Below are 9544 nucleotides of genomic sequence, written 5' to 3' on the forward strand. Positions count from 1 at the left end.
CATGTTGGCCATGCTGGTCTCGAACTCCTGACCTCAAGTGATTTGCCACCTCAGCTTCCTAAAGTGCTGGGATTATAGGCGCAAGACACTGCATCCTGCCAAAATTTTCTTTCGATTAATCCTGTTGTCTTTTCACTCGAGCCTGGTGAATCTTGGCTTTCTTACACTTTAGAACTTAACATTTGTCTTGCATTCTTTGTGAATAGCAAACATTTCCAAATTATTGGTCTGATTAATGTGGACTATTATTTCCAGATGTATGCTGGAGGAAAACAGAATATGTCATCCCCAAATGCCTATTCAACATAAGCTTATTTTAAGCTGAAGACAATCAAGAAGGAGCAAATGCAGGAAAAGGTCTCTCTACCATTTTCTGCTTAAAGACAGGATAAAAATTCTCCTTTACTGGAGACAATTCTAGAGTATTATCAGTCCAGACTTAGCACCAGAGGAATGTGCAAACAAACTTTACTCCATTAGTTTATTTCCATATATTTACCTTCCTAATATTTCCCACCTTTGAAAGCCTAAAACTACTTTACTTTGTACTGTAATTTCTCTAAATGTACTGTTCTTTGTTGAAGATGCTAGATAAGCCAGGGTTTTAAGCCATCACTTTGAGTTACTTTTAGATGAAGTTTATCCACTGTGATGTGAGCTGCAATTGTTAATACACTCTTGTTGTTTCTCTTGTCAATTTGTTTTCTGTTCGAGTTCCAACAGAAAACCTAAAATAGGTAGAGGTAAAGTTTTGCCTCCCTTACAATGCTCTATCTTTGAGCCTTCAGAATTGTTTCCCCTCTTCATGAGAATATACTTTTAGGACCATCTATCCTTGCTTTCCCCCACAGAAAGGTTGGATTAGGGACAAATAATTTATGTTTAATTCTTTCAAAAACTCTCTTTCAGACAGACTAAGCTGCTACTCCGCACTCAATTTTATAGCTCTCTCTCTCTCTCCCTTTTTTTTTTTAAACAGGAACATTGAGACAAATTGGCATTTCAATTTTATTGGTCTAACCCCTGATATTTGATAGGAATGTAGTCTTTGGGGAGGTGAAACCAAATGGTTTAATGTCTTAAGTAGTAGCTAAGTTAACATTTTATACCACTCTGTTATGCTGTTCTGTTGTTGTTGTTGTTGTTTAAAAAGCTTCAGAGAAGAAACAAAGTTAAAGAGGCAAAAAAAAAAAAAAAAAAGAAAAAGAAAGGAAAAAGCCCTGATAGTCAATGCTTTTCACTACAGGAACTTCAAAAAATATTATAACAAAAGATTTTAATAATATTTCATCAAATGTTAATCTCAAATCAATTTGCTATCTTTGTTGATTGAGAAAAACAAACAAAAAGTGCACACCTTCATTATTCCTTAAATAGTTATGGCTATTATGCTCTAAAGTAGTGGTTCTCAAACAGTAGTAATTTTGCCCCCATGGAACATTTGGCAATGTCTGGAGACATTTTCAGTTGTCCCAACTGGGCAGAGGAGAGTGGCACTATCATTTAGTTGATAAAAGCCTAGGATCCTACTAAAAATCCTATAATGTACAGGAGAGCACCCCACAACAAAAAATTATGCAGCCCAAAACATCTGTAGTGCCTAGGATAAGAAGCCCTGTTCTTTTGTTCTAGAGCCTGCTGGTCTCTTCTACCTTAATTATTTTAAGGAGAAATTTTGGGGTTTAAGATATTTTTGCATGAGTAAGAGCTAAGCCTCCACAAAGATTATTTCTTCCTTAGGAATTTTGCAGCCTGATTGTACAGATCCTGACAATAATTCACAGTCCATTTCGAACTGTCAAGATCTCTTGATCAAATACTTTATTAAAATCTTCAACAAAGACATGATTTTGAGAGATCAAAGTTCACTTTATTTTAAATAAAATTTCTGAGATGTATCAGAAAATTAGGCAGGATGTTCTCAAATAACTGCAATGACAGTTTGGCTGGAGAAAACATTCCAAAAGTGACAAACAATATTTGAGCGCAGATATGCTAACTGGAGGAAACAAGTCATCTTCTCTGAACTAGTTCTTTTTTTAATAGGTGAAGTTTGAAAAATAATACATAGACTTTAATCTGCTAAATAGATATAAAAGATTTTTAACCAAGCATTGAAGAGATAAAAAAGATAAAACTATTACCCAATGACTAAAATAGATCTAATGAAAATAATTTTGAGGCAAGTCAAAATACTGTAACTGCTGTGTTTTCTTAAAAATTTTCTTCCTCTATTCCTCAAGCATTAGTCGGAAGGATTCAGCCAGTAATCAGCAAAGCCAGCCCAGAAGGAAAGAAAGTTAAGTATAAAAAGTGTGAAAAGGATAAGGATATGATGTTGGAATCTATATGGCTTCAGAGACAATTAATTTTGTGAAATATACTAAACAACATTGGAATCATGTAAATATAGTGAGAGGCAAAAAGGACAGTAATACTGTACTAAAATATCTAGCTCTATCTATCTAGTATGATATCCTAATCTAACGGGCAGACACATCATAAATTTTAATGGAGTAATTTGGTGATTGTACATTCTGTCTCCCTAAAACTTTAAGTGTATCATATTTATCACCATTAACATTAATGGAAAAATCTACAAGAGTTTGAGTTATAAACATGAATAGCTGTTTGGGGAGAACAGGAAAACCATCTGTAAGTGGGAAATCATGTTAACTATTAGAGTATAATTTTATATTTAAAAATAAAATATCAATTGATTTATGCAATTGATTAAAAATTGGACAAAATCTTTTAAGCACATAAAATTACTTGAAATAGTTATTAACAAGGAAGGGTGTGTGGACTGGACTATGAGATTTGACTTAAATCGTAATTGGCCATCTATTGGAATATCCAGAATTTTAAATATGTCATTTCTCCCCAGATTGATCTGTAGTTCCATTAAATTTACAATAAAAATCTCAGCAGGTTTTAATCTGGCTTTCTTTTTGTGTATGTGGAAATTAACCAAATGACTATAAAATTTATATGGTAAAGAAAACCCAAATCAATTTAGATTAAACTGAGAGAACTTATTTTACCGGATACCGAAATTTATTGTAGAGCTAAAGTATTTATGACAGCATGACATTGGTAAATGAATGCAATAATATATTTTATTATCTTCCTGCAAATGGTTGAACACAATCAAGATGAACAAACCAGTGTTTCTTGCATCATTAAGGAAGAATTTTAAACATAATGTAGAGAAAAAAAGACAGTCATCCACGAAAGAATGCATGCTAGGTGATACCTTTCACATCAAAAGTAAGGAAAATTAATATATGCTGTTAAGTTATGATAGTGCTTACCTTTGTTAAGGAGGAAGTTATAGAATTCAGGATGGGGCATACAAGGAGTGGTGCAATAATATTTAATTTAATTTCTAGAATGGGTGATGGTCACTCAAGTATGATTACTTTGTGACAATACACTGATATGTATACTCTGGAGTTGTGAATGTTTCTGTAAGAATTTTGCACTTTAATTAAAAGAAAGAAAAGGGGACTTCTACTGGTCTATAAGGAACGATTTGTTTAAGTTGCAAATGAATCAAATGTAATGAATATTAATGAGTTCATGATGTTATTCAAAAAATCCTATTGGTCACCACTGGATGCTGCTAAGGCACAATTTCATCACTCTGAACACTGATAAATAGAAGGAAATAATACAAATTTATCCTCCATTTCCCATACAATCTTTATGTCAGAGGAAACAAATAATTGGTGAAGGAAGTTCTTCCTCATAAAAAAATTTCTGCTAAAAAATACAGAAGGTATGATAGTATTATAAAATTGCAATTCTGAAATCTAATGAAATAATGGAAATAGCCAACAAACTTCAATGGATGCTCAAACTTTTAGGTAAAGTTGTGATGGATACATTTATAATGATGGGATAAGACTGATACCACATGAACCTAGTGATCAATCTTAGTATAACAAATAACTAGACACCACTACATTATTTGCCTCCTATTATGATGCAATAGGAAATAAACAATATCACCTATAAAATACTTTGTCAGAATATTGCTTCTTTATACAATAAAGCCCATAGATCTATCTGAAGTTTACAGGAAATATGGGGTTTGGGGAATGGGTATATAGTATAAAAAGTAAAAGCAGACCATGAGGAAAGAAAAGTAAAATTTATAATATAGGTCATTTTATAGGACAAGTGACCTAGTTTAACAAATCAATGGCATTAAAAAAAGTGAGGATTCTGTTACAGAGTAAAAGAGACGCTAGAGACCTAATAACCAAATGTAATTTATGGGATTTATTTGAATCCTAATTTAAAAGAAAAAAATTGGGAAGTCACCTTTGAGATAACTAGGAAACTCAAATATGGATCAGGTAATGGTTGATATTAAGAAACAATTGTTAATTAAGTATTATAATAGTATAGTGATTATGTTATTTAAAAGGCACTGATCAGTTAGATATTCTAAATGAAAAAACTGCAGTTGAAATGACATTGTATCTGTGTTTCGTTTTTAACTTCTCCCCCAAATTTTTACTTACACACACACACACTCACACACATACACTCACACACACACACACACTCACACACACACACACACACACATCATAAATATGGGTACTGCTGTCCCCTAATATCACCAGACAACCTGTTAATAAAGAAATGCTAGATTTGTTCAAAATCATCTCAGGAAGGAAGAGCACCATTGTGATAGAGTCTTAGCAGTTTCTCAAGCTTGAGTGGTTTAAGGCAGGGAGTTGAATGGGATTGGGAAAAGTTCATAATATAATAATTTAGGACTAGTGGACACAGCGATGTATCAAGGATCTTAAAGCAAGTCTTCATAAGTAAGTTGTTGTTTTGTAAGTGAGCTGTTTACCCAGATGAGACTATTCTCTTTGATAAATTAATTTGTAGGAATTTCCTGAAGTGAACAATGAAGTTATTCATTATTTTAGTCTTATCTTTCCAGAGCAAAGGATTCCTGGAAAGAAAACGAAGCAATTAAGTCATGTTAACCTAGATGATCTTAATTCTCAGGAGACAGATAAACAAGATTTGAAAAATATTGATAACTGTTTAAGCTTCACTGGGTATAAAGAGTCGGTTAATTCTATTTCTTTCTATAGTTCTATGTTAACTTGAAAATATCCATAATAGAAGCATTTCACCAATGTTGAGGTAAGTCTTCTTTCATACAGTCTAAGGAAGCTACTTGGTTGCAGATGAACATTTGGAAAACTAAAGAAAGAATTGGTTCCAAAGGATTGAACAGAAAAGGGACTGGATAAACATAAGGAAAAGTACAAAATGTACTAATGTTGTGGTTAGAATATAGTTATCTGATGTAGATTATTTTGAATTAAAACACCTGCAAAACTGGTATTTTAGCTAATTTGGGGTACTTAACATAACCTAGATATTCTGTAAATATATAATATGTATCATATCATTTAACTCTCACAAAAGCCCTGTGAAATTGGAATTCTTTGTAGCAGCAGTTTACAGTTTACTAACACTTGGCAAGCTTCAGTTATGTCTAAGGATAAAAGACTAGAAATAGGTGGAATAAGATTCCAATAGATCCTCCTCTGACTCCAAAAACTTAGAGCTAAATTGCTGCAATAAACAAGTTTTACTTCACAAAATGGAAAGAATCGTTTTCTTTTCTAAAGTATTATTTTCATTTTTTAGCATATAGAAACCTCACACTTCATATGGAGTCCAGTGCTTCTGAACGTGTCCAACATGCGTTGAGAAAAGAATGTGACCCTAAGACCTATCTAAAGAGAATAGAAGTAACTCCATATAAATGGTGTTTATACTTAAATGCTCAAGTTGGACAAATACCATTGCAGCCAAATTTCACTTACAGTCTTGATAAATGGATGAGAGCCCCTGACTTTGAACTACCGGTACTTAGACACAGCTGAGAATCTGGTCATTTGTCAACATTAGTGCTTGCTTTCATTTTAGAAACACAGGCAATGTGCTCATGCACTAACATTAGTGCATACAAAATGTGCAATCTATCATCATCATCAACAAATATTTATGGAGCACTCGCTGTATGTAAGCTAGGTTCAGAAGTTGCAATGGAAATTTATGTGGAATAGAGAAACGATCCTATTGTTTTTTTTCCATCCTTTTCATTCACATGTTTCTAAGCCCTCTGAATGCTCTCTCTCTCTCTATATATATGTATATATAAAATATATATAATTATAATTATTATATAGGTGTAATTACAGTTGTATATGTGGAGAGTATGCAAAATATATATGTTTCTAAGACAGGCACTCTCTCAATATATATTATAATGATACATATATTATACATACATAATTTTCCCATCAGAAATCTGATGACTTTAGGAAACTAAGAATCTCTTTTTGCTCCCTGAAATAATTTATATTGAGTTCCAGTTCCATAGTAATGATTCTTCTGCAAGTAAGGTGGAGATTTTAAAATATGACTTAAAGAAGTGATCAATCAGGCATTAGATTGGAATTATTACTCTATTTTGCATTTGAAAAGATGGAAAGAAATATAAAAGATGTTTTCACTTGAAGATACTGCCAGCTATGGATACTGTTTTGAGTAGATATCAGAAAGAAGCTTGCTCATTTTCCTATGGACACTTACTTGTCCTGACCTAGAATTCAGTTAGTTCTGCTATGGTTTGTATCTCACAAACCTATTTACTAAGCAAATGTTATTTTGTCCTTGATATTATCCTTATACAAGCAATGGCAAACACATTTTAATTTCATTTTTGCAAAGGAGAAATTTGTAATAGTATTTGTTTAAAATATGCTATAATTCACCTACTTTTGAGTAGAACTGGTGTTGGTCACAAAGAGAGATCATTGGATTACTAGGCAACACATGTTAAGTACTACTTTTAGTTTTAAAAAAGTCATTCATGATTAACTTCCTTCATTTATTTTAACTAAATGACTATCAAGTTATAGCTGTCATTTGAAATTGAAGAGGATTAATTACACATTTTAATCTATTTCTTTCAAGATGCTGTTGACTTCAATTTAAAAACAACCTTTCATGCTTTCAGTAGAGGAGATGCAGTATAAACATCACCACATTAAAAACTCACATTGGTTATAATATTGATTCCAAAGTGAGAAAGTTAAAATATACAAAAATATGATATATATATATATATATATATACACACACATACATAACTTACCAACATTTTCTATTTACGTAAGGTCAGAGGTTAAAATGAAACACACATAGTTTGTTTGCTTTGGAAGGCTACTTTTGGTTAGGAAGAGGATAGCAGAGAAAAATAGGCAATACTTGCATCATCATATCAGTAATAATAATAGCTAATATTTATTGAGTTCTTAACATGTGCCAGTCCTTGGTTTAAGCCCTTTCAGTTTATCCTCTCCTTACACATCAGCATGGTGGTAGCTTCAAGTCACAGAAAAACAAATATAATACTGGCTGAGTAGGAAAAGACCAACATAATATGTGAAAATCTTCAACATGAACATATGACTAAGACACATTTATTTTTTCCAGTATTTTATTATGAAAAATCTCAAGCATACAGAAAATTTCAAAGAATCATACAATTAACACTCATATATGCACCACCTAGATCCTACAAATCATATTTGCATCTTTGCTTGATCAAATTTCTATCCATTCAGGAATCCATCTATCCATCTTACTTTTAATCCATTTTTAAAGTAAGTTCAAGCACCTGATTTTGTCACTATAACAGTACAGAAAAAAACGAAAGCCATGTTTACAGAGAATCTTAGAAAACTAATGTTTTTATCATACTACAAATGGGCACTTATTTTTAATTGTCTATTTAATAGATTCTAGGTTCTAACAGACTCTGTTAGATACCAGTTAATGTCTAAATCTATATCTTGCCTCCAAAATGCAGTTGTGATGATTTAATGAGGAAAAGATACACAACACTTAGTACTGTACTCCGCATAGAGTAAGCCGGTGTTCAATAAAGTGTGGCCAAAATAATGATGCTACTGAGAAAAGCAAAAGCAACCAACCCATTGGCTTATACTGCATAGAATCAGTCATTATACTGGAGGGCTTAGAACAAGGCAGAATAAGAAAATCCTTAAAAGAGGGAGAAGAGAGTATTCATCCAATATTTTATATCTGTATGCAGAAATTTTCGAAAAATTTTAGGCTATTAAAATTAATCAACTAAAAAAAGATGAAAATACAGATCAGAAGCTATTTAGAATAAAGAGAGATGAAGTCACCAGGGAATGCAGAAATATTATCACATGAACATGTTTACCTAATTCTATAATGTGTTTTTTGTAAACAGTACTTTTCTCGAGTCCTTAAGGACATCAATTAAAAGTTATACGTGAGCTTAAATTGCAAATAAACAATTATTTACCACAAATACTTTAGCACCTCAGATAAACAGGTAATAAGTATAACTTTCTCTTGTGAAAATTGAGGCATTTAATAAATTTATTATTCCAAAATTTACCACATCCTCACACAGAAAAAAAGTCACAAATATGATTATAAGCAAGGTCAACCATATCCTTAAAAGTAAATTTGGATTTCTACTGATGTAGGTGTAATCAGCCATGACACCACAGCACAAGCCAGAAAGAAAAAAACAAGAGTCATTTTAGCCTGAATAACTTTAAAAAGCAAGTGGAAAAAGTTCACTCAGTTGAAAATAAAATAACAGAAAATCAAAAACATGTGATTTTGGTATTGGAGGAAAGAAAAGGAAAGAATATTGCCTTAAGGTGGATTTACCAGAATCAATTGGCTGCAAAACACCCCCAAACACTTGAATGGTGGAATTATTTATAATCTTCATTTTGATGCTTAAGAATGCTAGCCCAATGCACTGGTTTTAAAATAAGATTAGCTATTGTCAAGATATTATTTTGTAATTTATTTTGGTAAAAGTATACTGAAAGAAATCTGCTTTAAGGGTCATTACTGGTTAGGGATTTTAAGAGTCAATCCAATAAATAGGCTATTGGGAATCATTAGGTATCCTATTAACAGACCTGAGGTTTGTATTTAGTATATGGAGTCACAGATCAGTGTTTTTTATACTTTTGTCTTTCTTTAGGGCATGAATGATAAAAGATAAATCATTTATGTGTAAGAAAGGCTAACCATAACTGTATACACAATATTAATTTGTATTTTTTCTTGTTAAACAAATTCCAAATAAACAGAATGAAATGCCCTTTGAAATGGAATGTTATCAAACTTGTCCCTAATACTCTTAAACATGTATTTATTTTAATTATAAATATAAGAAGGTTGTGACCTACTTCCGAATTTGCCTATCTTTTATTAGGATGTACAGAGTGTACTTCTGTCCTGATAAACATTTTAAGATACCCATCCAGATAAACACTTATAAACCTGGCAGAGTCCCTGATCCAAGTGGTTTTATATTTCAAAAGATAACAGGGTTCGGTAGTTTTTGCTTCTATACTTAAATACATTCAAAAGATTGTCTTTAAAAATATTTATTCTATTAGGCAACAGAAGAAAA

The sequence above is a fragment of the Hylobates moloch genome, unplaced genomic scaffold (assembly GCF_009828535.3).
Source record: "Hylobates moloch isolate HMO894 unplaced genomic scaffold, HMol_V3 SCAFFOLD_7, whole genome shotgun sequence".
Taxonomy (NCBI): Eukaryota; Metazoa; Chordata; class Mammalia; order Primates; family Hylobatidae; genus Hylobates; species Hylobates moloch.